General features: G+C 37.2%; 1 long non-coding RNA gene across 1 annotated transcript in view; it reads left to right on the top strand.

Annotated features, from left to right (window-relative positions):
- Positions 1–271: 271 nt before the first annotated feature.
- LOC129204443 (uncharacterized) overlaps positions 272–13,692 on the top strand; it is a 90,563-nt gene continuing 77,142 nt past the window's right edge. Inside the window, exon 1 of the long non-coding RNA XR_008576393.1 lies at positions 272–349. This is a non-coding gene — a long non-coding RNA (uncharacterized LOC129204443). The remainder of the gene's footprint in view (positions 350–13,692) is intronic.

Genomic DNA, 13,692 nt, shown 5'->3' with positions numbered 1-13,692 from the left:
AACAAAAAGAAAAGACTTATTGTCACACTTGTCTCTTAGATAAGATTGTCAAACTCATTTTAGATAATTTAGTGTTTTGCCTTTGTGGACCCAAGGTGACAGTGTTTCTACTCTCTAATGTGTAGTAGTGTCACAGAACTCAGATAACTCTCCATTTATTTCACATATATTTCCATTAAAGTTAAGGACACTTCCAGTTCATTTTTTCTTACTGAAGGTTTTAAGTTTATTGCATAAAATAATTTTTTTGTTTGTTTTGGGTTTTTTTTAGGTCTTCTGCTGAGCCTGTTTCCTCTGTTTCCTGCTTCTGTGAGGTCAGTGCTGACACCAGTGACACAACTGGAGAGAAGTAAGCTACTATTTGATATTTTATTAGTCTCTAAAAGATGGTGTACTTCAGGTTTTCATTATTTTATGTTTCTTAACAAATAAGGCTTTAGCACGTTATGAATGAGAAAAAGATCCAAGTAAAAGAGAATGGTCAGAGAACATAATTCTTGTCCATTCCAGTTTTACCAATGTTAGGCCTTATACAAAGATAATATTTGCCACGTTTTAAGCTGTTAAACTAGGGTTACAAAAAACGTTATGCAGAGAAGCACATAATGAACAGTAAAGCCAGCTAAAGAATTTGGTTTACATTTTTCATCTTATTATTCAGGTACAATAAGAAGTCAAAAAGAACCTAAAAGTTTCCATTTAAAAACCACCTCTCCTCCTACCTTCCCCACCCCCAGTGGTAACAATTTTCCTTGGGGGGGAAAAAAAAAAAGAGTAGTATTTTCTAAACAATAAAGTATGACGTTTTATCTCATAACCAGCACAGTTTGTTTGAAGTCACATATGGTTACACTTCACTTGTGTAAATGTGCTTAGCACTTATTCAGCTTTGGAAGTGCGGTTCCAGTTTCATACCAATAAAACTGATCATTGCCCACTGGTGATTTTTAAAACGGACGCATTTCAGTTCAATTCATTTTGTTCTCTCCTTACGGCAACGTGAATTTCTCCATGTCGCTCCCTTCACTCCTGAAAAGGGCGTTAACGTGCTGCTTTGGCAACTGGTGTTGCTAGCTAAATACAATCTGTTTTCGCAGTGAAATTGCCAAAGTTATAAAAAAATTGAGCAGGCATGTCAGTCTGGAAACAGTTAAATAGGCCGTATACTGGAACACTTCATCGTGGGGGCAAAAATAAAGTGTTTTTTCCAAGGCAGTCGGTGGTAGCCTTACTGCCGCCTTTGCAGGGCTGAAGGCTTCATTTTGGGAATGGGGGTGAGCTGCAGTGGGTGGCCGGGGGCTGCCGGCTGAGGTACCTCTGTGCTGAGGTGGGAGATCTTCTCTCCCCCTCCATGCCTGGGCCTTTTAGATGCCTTTTTTTAAACGTGTTGGGTGCTGTGATGTTACTCCTCCAAAGTCTCTGCTAGCAAGGGTGATCCCCAGCACCCTCCCACCTCAGGTAGCTCCGCCAATAACCTTAATGAGCTTTTTGCACGTCTAAAGGATGGCTCTGGTTTTTGGACCCCAAATCCAATACTGAGTGCTCTTACCGACTATAGTGAGAAAGAGAGTTTGAAGAAGTATACTGTGATATTTCATGGCCTTGGATATTTGTGCTACATCTTACAAAGACACTGATTGCGAGTGCTGGTTATCGTGCTCTTTCCAGGACAGGCTGAAGAGAGCTCGTGGCTGAAGATCACCGTGAAAGAAAAAAATACATTCAAACACTGCCTTATTTTACTTTTCCCCCTATTTCCTTCATTCCTTCTTTGATTTTATTCTGTTTGGGTTTTGAGATTACAAATAGTTTTGTTTGTTTTCATTACCAAATTACAGAACAAAACTTTAATTATACAGTTTGTACAGAAAGCAATTAAGAGACTAAATGTTTTTCTCTAGCTGGATAGTTATGTCTTGTCTGGCAAAACAGCAGTTGCAATGCGTATTTGTGTAGGAGGTTAAATCTGGTGTCAGTGGTTTGTAACTGACAGTTACAATATGTTCCTATGGCAGTTACAGTGCCGTTAAGGAAAAAAAAACAACCCCAAAGATTTTGCTGTAAATCTCTCAGTAGGTTGCAGGGTGCATTTTAAACCTCCTCATATGCAAAATACCAGGTACTAACATTTTGTGTTAAAGTGGCCGAAAGCCCCTCAGGAAAAGAGTATCAATTAGTTCCAAAGACTTTTTATTATATAGGGATTAAAAATGTTTAACTTGCTCCCATATAAACTAGCTCCAGTCAGGAAACCTCAGAGTCGAACCGTACTGACTCGGGAGGCCAAATGCTCCAGCAGCCAAAGTCAGAGCAGGGGGTTGCTCGGACCCCTGTGATCTTCTATGGGGCCTTCACAGTTTTGGTTAAGATTGCCCCTGGTTTCTCTGACGGGACAAGTATCCTTTCTCACTCCTACATTTGTTCCTGTCAGTACGGAACATTCAGCGATAAGGTTCACAGCTGTAAATGGAGGGGGGAAAGGACAAGAAAAAAATATGCACCTCTGAGTGATTCTCACGTGAAAATAAAACGTATTGCTGCTAGTAGGCATCTTCATTACAGCAAGTTCTGACCTGAATGAACTGTGCTGGCATTGAAATGCGTAAGAGGATCCAATGCGCTTGAAAGTGGGAATTGTAATTCTATCTTTTTTTCATAGGCCCTTTTTATATGGAAATCTTTCCTCTGTATGAACAGTTGCTGAAGCTGAGCCTTCTTCCAGAGTTCCCAGGTGGTAGCGAAGTATCTGTTGTCGGGCTGGGTCCAAAAACAGTGAGCACGCTGTGCGTACTCTTCCCTCCTAGTAGGGCAAACACATCCCTAAACTTCCTGGAGAGAGCATGGGGAAGATGAAGAGGCCAAACAAAATTCATAGGAACTAAATGAACAGCTGTATAAACTGGCATTAGGAAAGCTGAGAAAGGTGTCCGCCTTTTATCTTTCTTCATTTTAGAGCTTTGCTACCTAATCCTAGGCCGCAGAGACACCTATGTCAGATGAGGTCCATCACATGAAACTGATATATATATTTTCCTCCTCTTTGAGGTCCATTTTATTTCTGTTGTAGTTAAAGATCTTGCTCATAATCTTGAGAGAACAATGCTCCAGATTAAATTTCTAATAAGTGCATTTTTACCATGAGCCATATTGTCCAGGATCTAGGAACAGCAAATAATTTTAATTACTACTGCTGCTTAGCACTGGGAGAGAAAGCTGGAGGTAGAGGAGAAGGTACACATATAGGCTATAAAGAGTGCATCCTCTCATAGTGAATTGAAATTTCTACCCTGGAACCTCAAACTAAGCTATACTTCATGCTAAATTAATCCATATTATATAAGAAGGCTTGATCAAGACTCTCACCTTCCTATAATGTCTAGGCTGAACTCCCCAAAATTCATTTGTCATTTAACGTGAGGACAAGAACAGCTTTTCAAGGAACTAGACCAAAGTCTTAACATTTTTCGTATCACCTCCTGATGAGAAAAGGGATCAAGTACAAGTAATATGTTTTACTCTTAATGAGAAAATCTTGATATTTGTCATGTCAATATTATTTTTTGGATGTATAGACATTCCACATTACAGTGGTTTCATATATAGAAGAAGAATATTGTTTAAGATGGTGTAAATCATTGCCTTTTGAATAGAGCTGTTTTGGGATTTTTTTTTTCTGGTTTGACAGTAAGTTAGGGACAATAGGGGTGTTTGCCTCCAACTCATTCTGTAAAGCAGCATTTGTCTAAACAAGTTCGTCAGGCAGTGTCTGTTGATTCATGATTTCAGACAAGAAATGGAAGAACCACCACATGAAAACAAACATATATACTAAGCGCATGGTAATTTTGCTCGGAATTGCAGAATAGATGAGGTAAAATAGAAAGCAAAATAGGAAATAAAACATGGAAATCCCCAGAGCTGAAGCCAGGAATTCAGAAAAGACTAAGCACATACTATTGACATGAAAATGTAATGTATCCAACCGTGTGTGGTTAACATCTACAGTCATATGAGGAATAGATGTCGCTGTAGAGCTTTTATTTGTGATTCTGATTTTTATTCCATTGTGCTTTTATGGTGTTTGCTAGGGAGCACAGATGAAAGGAAAATAAAAATGAGGTTTCCTCAGGAAGTGGCTCGCTCTTTCTCTCTTGTGGAGGTCCCCCTGTCCCCCCTGCCCCCATTTTGATACTGTATACAATGAAGCTTTGCTATTTGTGATTGAGGGAGAAAAAGATTAGTGAGTCAGAAATAGTGGAAACACTGAGGGTGTTCTGCTTGGAGGCTGTATTGGAGGACTGTGAGAAGGGATATCCTAACCTCAGTGAGGTCAATGACAAAATCATCACTGACTTCATTAGGGTAAGGATAGCGCCTTGGATTTGGGGGCAAGGAGTTGGGGAGGAAAAAGAGACAAGGGTATCAGATATTATGCGTCCAGAGGGAATGAAAGACTATAAGAGATAGAAATTACCTTCACTGGGCCGTGCTTATCTCTAATGAGATGAGTAAGTAGGAAGCATCTGAGTCACCACAAGTTTTCTGTTTTTCAGATTGAAGACCTATAGTGAAAACATATTACTGTTTTTCCTTAAGTGAATAGTGCTAAAAAAATACTGGAAAAAAACCCGACAATCAACTGATAAAACAAGGAAGAAAGACTTTTAGTCTTTTTAGTTCAATTTTTGTTTTTGTAACCCTCATCCAGAAGACAGGCTATAGTAAAGCTTAGACGTGGCAAGTATAATTCTAGGACACATTTTCTTCAGCCTTTAGGTTGAATTGATTTTTGTCAAAAAAGCAAAACAAGGCTTATTTACCAAGACTTGATAAAGACATGGAGCAAGTTACATTAATTATATTTGATCTTTAACTTGTTATCAGTAGCTTCAGCAGTCAAATCTTCCTGGATGAGCGACAGGCTGGCTAGCTTACAATGACCTGGTAGCAAGTCAGAATTTCTGTTTTTACAAAAATTCAGGAGATTCCCTATTGGAAATATTCCAAAATATCTAAAAGTAAACATGAACGATACAGAGAGTTCTTCACCTTGTTTTATCACGATTGTCAGGGACAGATTATGAAGGTGTGCTGATTTAGGGGTATTTTCTCTTGGTGGTATGTCACTTGTTACCATTCATTTTCTAAACTGATGGTCCTACAAATAAGCTCCTTTCTAGATTGATATTCAGAACAGTTACTGAATTTCAGTTATATTCCTTTTGCCTTTTACCAAATGGGGAAAAAAAAAATGTATTTAACGCGTGTACAGACTGAGTTTCTTCTGGTTATACAAAGTGTGTGGCTTGTTTTTGCTATGTGTTTATTAGCATCTTTAGATTATGCTGCCACGTCATATTAGTGAATACTTCCTCTTGTGCTCTTGCTTAAGGTAAAGTACATTTTAATCTTTTCTCTAATTCTGATTTGTTCTTCATTCCTTCTGAACCTATGCAAAATAGAGGGCTTCATGGGGAATAGTTATGCTTCATTGCGATTAAGTTCTCATGAAACTATTTATTTTTGTCCACAGTTTAAGACACTGTCCTTTCCAGTCAAAAGGAGTGCATTTATGGCTTCTGCACTGCATGATATACAACCAAACTAAAAATGATATACCGTTCTTATTTACTGCATAAAAGGCAATATATACTGACATAGTTACTTTCTCACTTTAGAAGTTACGTCTTTGTTTTTTCTTAAGAAAACACAGTAATATTTCAGAAATCATGGCATACGGTAGCATTGATTTTTTTCTTTTGGATAGTAAAGCTACAAATTAGTAGCTTGTGAAGCAATAGCAAGAAGTTTTACTTCCTGGTGTTTATTAATTCCTATGCTATTTGCCCCTGATGTACACAAAGCAATTATAACTTAAGTGCACCAACCTGCTTAGCCACTGAACCATTTTACCTTTGCTTGTCTAAACGAAAGACTATAAAGCACAAAAAAAGTGGTTAAAGGAATTTCTGCATTAAGTTGCCATTTTGAAATCTTATCACCACTGAAAACTGTTCTGTCTCTCAGATTAAAAAATAAACCTATATTTTCTTTTTCTGTGAGTATTTTTCATCAAAAAAAGACAGGATCAAAAAGGTGTAAACTTTTACATGACATTGTCTCTAAGAACAATCAGTAGAAAGTCTTAAGACGCTTCTTCAAATTGGCACAAAACTTTGTTTTAGTGACATAAGTAAGATTATAGCAAGTCAAACACTCTGGATGGTTCAGAAAAATGTGCTGATCAGTGACCCTATCAAGAAAGGATTTGCCTAAATGCTATTGTCTCAAGATGGTAGTAGTAAATGACTCCTTTGGAGGATGGCTATTTTTAAAAAAAGTTTTGACACTCCATATATAATGATAGTGAACTGTTGGAAAACCTTATGCTCACTGTGAAGTTTGGATAAACATTTAGATGTTAAGTTAGCCGTTCATGTTATGTTACCTGTTTTAGACAGGAATATACAGGATGTTCCGTTTATAATTGTTTCTGTAAAATGTACGCTGCTGTATCTGCATTATAACTTTAGTTTTCCTCCTGTTTCTGAGCTATGTGGGAATAAATGTGAGGTGGCAGAGTTGCTGTGAGCTACTCTACGGATGCACCCAAAGCTCTGGATCCGAGTTATGACCCTATCATTTGGTCAGACCATTGTGCAACCACTGTTATTGTTTTATTGAACACTGTAGGAGAAATGTAGACATAGGGTTCTCCAAATGTAAACGCTATGAATGTCTAAACCTGAACGTCTGTAATTTGTGAACATATCTTTGTGGAATAGAAAATCTAAAATTTTTTTTTTTTTTTTTTTTTTTAAATTGAATGGTTAAATTCGTCTAAAAGATTCTGGGGATAGAATGGCGGGGCAAGGTAAGATCTGTGACAAAAAAAGGATACAACTGTCTTAGGATGAGGACTAAATACCAGTGATGTTGTTAGACAAACATTTTTTTACAAAATCAACAGATGACTTGGAAAAATATAAAGAGGAAATACTGGGAGACAATGTCTCTGGTATTGCTGTGGAACGGAGGGCAGGATTCTTCCTAGAAATCCATCTTTCTCCAAATATATTTTAACGTCGCTTGGGAGTTTTTCATTCTTTTATTTACTCTTCTGTCCATTCTATTTGTTCTTGTCATATTAATTTATAAAATACAAGGAAAATCTTAATGTGTACACCCACAACAATCTGGTATCTTAGTCTGTTTATCTGTGAGTTTCCTACCTGTCAAGCTCCTCCAGTGTGGATCACTCTTGATTGCTGCTTTGGACATTTTTCTAAAAGTAATTGGATTCTAAATAGGTCCTGGAAGTGCCCACTACCGTAGAGCAAAAATCTAAGCTCACTGTCTACAAAGAGCTTAAGAAATTAATGTTAGCTTATTTTCCTGACATAGGTTTACATTATTGCTGTACTACTTTTGTGTTATTTTTGTGCTGAAGGAAAAAATATCTTTCAGTCGATCTTTGTGGATTGTCTGATAAGGCATGAGTTTGTCCTGCAGCCTTTCCCAGTTAGTGTAAAGGTAATAATATGGCCTTTTAATGTCTCATTGGTTTCCTGTTTTCATGGAATTTGTAGGTACTGTGCTTCTGGCAAAATTGATTAAACTGGCTAATAAGTTCAGAAGTAGTTGGTAGGTAAATGTTCAGTATGACCAGATATATCTTCTACCACAAAGGGACTAAAAATTAAAATCCTGAGTACAGACTTTGGACAAGCTACAGGAAACTAGGAAATATTGGAAATATATGAATTGATCTCAATGTAGTTATTTTCTTACCGAAAAATTTTCATAATAACAGTTTTATTATACTGTATGATATTACTAGGTCAGCATCCTACAAACATCAGCATACAGGAAACTTCACTGACATAAATATTCTCAGTTAGTTAAATAGAACAGTGTAGGAGCATGTATGTTTGGAACTTATAAAGCTTGCCTTTCATGAATACCTTCATGTACTAGAGGTAATTTAAAACATCACAAATCTGACAAAACTTTTGTACATTACAGTAGTTAGGAATGTAATTAATTTGTGTGAAAATTAACTTTTTTTTTCTTGAGCTTTTCATTAATTAGTACATCTGGTTTGTATCTGTCAAGTGAATTTCTTCTGGAAAATAGCTTTTGCATAGCTTTAAGAAATATCCTGGAAGCATTTGAAGATTTGTATTTTATATTATTTTTTTATAAACTTCTCTCAAATGCATTACAAAACAAGCAATTATAAAAAGAGGCTTAGTTTTGTAAATGTTCCCTTCTTTCCTGTTCCTCCTTCACCAGAGGAAAGGAGAGAGAAATGATAATAACAACTAAGGAAACAAACATTCTGATAAGTACATAAAGACATAGAGAAAGATTCCACAATTTGTTTTGTTATGCTTGAAATAAAAATATTAGATAGATTAGAGAACTTTTCTAACGTGAAAAAGAAGCTCTGTATCCCGAATTCTGTTAGGAGAAACTCTGATAGATACTAATAAACTGGAACACTGCTGAGAGAAAAAACAAGCAACAGAAAAACTGCTGAGTTCATGTCTTCCGATGGACTTGGCTCTTCCATGTCCATTAACACTGAAATGAACTCTAGGCTCCTATCTTCCCAGTCTAATGGAATTCCAGTGCAGCACACTGGCTGGCTGTGCTTTTTTCTCCCCTAGAGCACCACATTCAGTTCATAACCCCTCTTCCGAGCTCATTTTTTTGTTTATGTCTTTATTCCGCTTCCAGTTGCACTTCCATACCCTCTGTTCTAGGGAGAGATATGACTTCTGTTTTAGAACTGCGAAGACAGGAATAAAGAATAGCGATGGTGCTTTACCTTCTCTTTGCATTTTAGGAACTAGTTTTGAAGGGAGAAAATACTATGAGAGGCAGATAAGAAACAGAGTTTTCTTCCACTGGGGAGGGATTTGCAACTTTAGCCTCTAGACCTGCGGTGAGTGAGTGCAAATCTCTCCTTCGTGAACATATTGAGACCAGGTGTGAGTCTGATCCTTCCTCTCTTGTAGGTCATACAAGTTTCTCTTCACTGTTTGAACTTGCACCATGGTTGTCATCAAACTATTACTCCTCATTATTTCAGAGACCAGTCATTATCCAGACTGAAAAACGTCACATTTGTAGCTTGCCCAGCAATACAGCTAAGTGGTAACATTGCCGTCATATAGCACTAGTAAATTTTATGCGGCTGTTCTCAGAGATGGCAATGTACGGCAACCTCTTTGCAGTGGCATATGCTCTGCTTGATGCAGAGTTTCCAATTTCCTCTTTAAAAACGAGGATGCTGTCTTCAGGTACTTGTGAAGGAGTTGTGTTAAGCGTAGAGTGGAGTTTACAGACATAAATACACATAACATACATTTTTATTTATTTAATAAAACATACATTTAACATAACATACATTTTTATTTTTTTAGAAGCAGGTGAAATAGTGAGCCTCTCTGACCATGTGCTTTTCCCTAGAACATCACAGAAGTAATTTGTTAAAATATTGTGGGGGAAATCTTGGATGCCTTTTTGTGCTGTGCTAGACGAAAGCCCCGATTGTCCTTTTCCGTCCCACTTCAGAGCCTTGGTCGGGATTTACCATTTGTGGGTTTGCTAGAACTTCCTTTATTAGACCTTCTATGTAGTAATTTAACAGTATTAGATTAACATAGCCTACAGCTAGGAGGAATCTTTATTCTTAGGCACTGTAACATAGCGTAGGTACGCTATGACTAGGTAAAGAAATTTATCTCGTAGATAGTCACAGATTCACAATGAATTTCAACACGCCTAATTTCACTGAAATGGGAGCTTTAGAATAAAATAACATTGTAATTTAAATACAAGGCGGAAAAGAACACATTGCATTGTGCAGTGTGTAAATAAACCCTCTCGGTTTTTTTGAAAATTACCTTCCTTCTCCCTAGCATCTAGTGGACGTCTAAAGCTGATAAATGCAAGGAAAACATGAACATTATTCTCTGTATTTGTAACTGGAATAGGCTGTTCCATAACTGACAGTGTTTTCCCACTTTCCAAGAATACCTTTTTAAAAAATAGAAGAGGTTGTCTTTCTGAACAGCAGAAAGATTAAACAAAAAGGAGATATACTTTATCTTGAAAGAAAGAACTTTTATAACATAAGAACAAACCTTTGACTGCTCTAGTACATTTATTGTAAACTTTTGATAATTTTGCATAGTGTTTTAAACCTTTGACTCTCAAAACAGTTTTGTTACTAAAATTCATTAACCAAATGTCTTTAAACTCTTGCTTTTGGACAATATGTTCTTGACATTCTGCTGAAGGAAAAACGTGCAGTCGAGTTTTCCTGCTAAGCTTGGGAGGTTGTTCCTTGCTAACCTTCATCAAGAAATTTTATGAACGTTATGAAGTAACATTATGTTTGTGAGAAGACTATTGCCGCACAGTCATCTTCCCTCTAGGTTTTTGTTCTGTTTAAAAATGAAAGTAGATAGATTTTTCTATCAAAAGTACATATCAATCCTTTGTTCTTCATAACAAGTAATTTCATGGACTTACATTTAAAAATAACTACCAAAACGGCTCACACTTCTGAGGGCTGAAAGCATTTGTTCCTTTTCAAATTGTTTTCAGTTGCACCTCACAGATGTTAAAAAAATCATAGTGGTTTTATTGATTGGAAATATCTTGTCAGCTCAAAGCGTCTAACAGCTAAATAGACTTGATGAACTCTTTTTTTTTTTCAGCCCAGAGTTTTCCTTTAGATTCTTAAACATGGCCAAGCATTTACCAAGGACAGCTATCGCTTTCTCCTATCAGTCACTTGGGAGCAGTCAGTACACTGAATGGAACAGGCTGTAACAAGCCAAGGTGCAGATACGTGCTGCAGATTCATTTTAAGGTCAGGCTCAGTGACAACCAACACTCTGAGATTCAGTCCACAGCACAATATCATCTGGTTCTTCTTGCCGTCACCGTTTCGGGGTTTTGTGCCTGCGCGTTGCAATTTGAGGTTTTTACTATAGAGAATGACAAAACTTTTGCCACTCAGGCATTAATTTCATAGGTGCAGGCTCTTGTAAAATTTCAGCTATTTAAACGATGAGGAAAAAACTAAGCCTCTCTTTGGTTTTTGATTCTCTTAGGAAACAAACCTTCCAGGGACTGAACCAGACATCCCTGAATGTTATGCATTTTATTGCATGTTTCTGTCTTGTTGCTTTTCTGGAGGATTCAGAATTGTAATGTAGGAAAGCAGAGGTTGTATATTGTGTCAGCAACCTACGACTGAATTATCAGGCGTAGCAGATAGCATCAGACGTGGCCCTTACTTCAGAGTCTCTCATCACAGTAAAGCCTGTTTCAAAATTCCCGTTCCTTTTGAAAGGGAAAGTTTTTGTTATCCTCTATGATAATTATCTTCTCTTTCAAGTGTACTGAGACAGAAAGCTTCGAAGTGAGACTAGAACTGTGAGAAGTAGGTAAAATCCAGATAACATCTGGATCTCATTTACATTAGAAATAAAACATCATGAGGAGACAGACTGAAAAAATAACCTGTCACATAGCCAGAGACTGAAATGCTTGAAGGGAATAAAGGAAGTACCTTATTTTGACCTAGCTAACTTTATCCCTTTCCAATGGCAATTTACTCTGATACTGCATTCAGATTTTGTGGAGCAAACATCTCCCTCTGCAAGCGTTATGTGTTCGAGATTCAGTGGAGTTGTTTCTGCGGAAATAATTATGGTTTTGACCTCAGCCATGGCGCACACTGCATGTTCTGCACTCCCAGGAGACTCAGCACCTTGCAGGATCAGGCTCTTTAATGACATGGCTTTGTATCTTGGCGTAACTTCTTACTAAATGTGACCACCCAATGGTACATTGGATGTCACAGTTGTCAGCCAGTCAGTGTCCTCTGACAACAGGGACTAAATACTGGCTAGTCGAAAATAATTTCTGCTTTAAAACCGTGTGGTTCCTAACACTTCAGCCAAAGGATAATTTCAATAACGTTTAGGCTGGGAGCTCCCTGCTATTCCGTAGTTGGAATGAGTCTTATTTTACTTCTGAGCTGATCTAGAACGTGCCATACAGACAAAGAAAATCCACATTCATAGACCAGCTTTTGTCCTTTCAGAAGGCTACATTTTACCATTTTAGTATGTCATATGCAGTAATTTACTACTTGTAATCAAAGCAATTTAATTGCACTTCAACAAATAGAGAAAGTACCAGTATCATGTTCTCCTTAAATTTAAAATTTCAAAATTACAGTGATTTTTTTTTTACTGAAAATGTTAGCGCATTCTAAACTTGTCCCATAAGCTGATAATATTTAATTATTTCCTTAGATATTCCTCTTTTAGAATAATATCATTTTAAAAAGTTGATTTGTAAAATGTCAAATGGGCGTAGCTGCTAGGTGGTGACTAATGTTTACATTCTCTCTATGCATTATTATCTTCAAGTCATTTAGTGGATCTTCTAGTATAAGCAGTATGGATCAAATAGCTTTCTGGACTTCTATTTGCTTTAATAACAGCTTATACTAAATGTCCCTGGAAGAATTAAAAAAAGTCATGATGATCAATTCGTTGAACTGTTAATAACACGAAAGCCTTTAAAATGTTCCTCTGTATTTGGAATTCACATGCAGAGCTCCACTGAGCCTTTGCTTAGAGCCATTCATGCTCCTTCTCTGCAGAGTGCGCACACCAACTGCTTGAGACAAACTTTTGCTTGTTTTGAAGCTGCCTCTGTTCCCAAATAAATATTTATACTGGCACTTACCCCATTTGTTTACCAGCCATTCACAGATTGGACTGCGTTTTGATAATTAATTGCCTTGCATAAAGATGCTGTTTATTCTTTGACAGCATGTTTCTGCATTGCCCCTCTAGATGGCATTTCTGAAAACAATTCCAGATGGAAACATGCAAGATATTTTTGTATTCCCCAATAGCTTTAAAAATAGATGTTTCTGCGTGAGTCACAGGGATCTCTGTGCACCTCTGAGTTGACCTGAGCTATAAACGCTTTATAAATAAAGTATGCTGAAACAGTAGATACACTTTTTTTCCCTGATTGTCTTGCTGGTTTGCCTGTTTTGTTTTCTTTTGTTCTCAGAGATGTTATAAAATAATACTTATGTAGAATTAGATGATTTTCAGATAAGAATATCTCATGAGGCTTCCTAGTGTTTTTTTTTTTTTCATGTTTACAAGAAAGTTGTAATCAGAAGGCATTCATGAATCAATCCTTAGTTGAAAAACTGCAAATCTCAGTGTAATGTACCTGAAGATTTGACTCTGTGGTTTAAGGTAAAACATTCTCTTAGATACAGAATCACGACTTGTTCAAACCCACAGGAGCCGACACATGGAAATGAGAGCGTTCTCGTGGTGTGGAACAATAGAGAAACACTCCAGCCATGGCTGCAGCCTGCAGGCTACAGGTGACAGGGACTCCTGCTCCTGGTTCTCCCCCTGTACTACTAGATACAAAATGCAAGAAGTCAGCCCTCTATGGCTTATCTCATGGTTGGGTTGAGTAAAATCATTTTGACACATTTCCTGCCTAGATTCTAAACATGTTGTAAAATCTCTGGCTTTCTCTACGTGATCATCTGTTATAACATCATCACTCGTTAATAATTTCCTTCAATTTCCTATTAAAAATAAGTTAATCAGAGAGTCGGAA

Source organism: Grus americana, chromosome 3 (assembly GCF_028858705.1).
Source record: "Grus americana isolate bGruAme1 chromosome 3, bGruAme1.mat, whole genome shotgun sequence".
Classification (NCBI taxonomy): Eukaryota; Metazoa; Chordata; class Aves; order Gruiformes; family Gruidae; genus Grus; species Grus americana.
The sequence above is the reverse complement of the archived record's forward strand: the minus strand, read 5'-3'. Positions and strand labels throughout refer to the sequence as shown.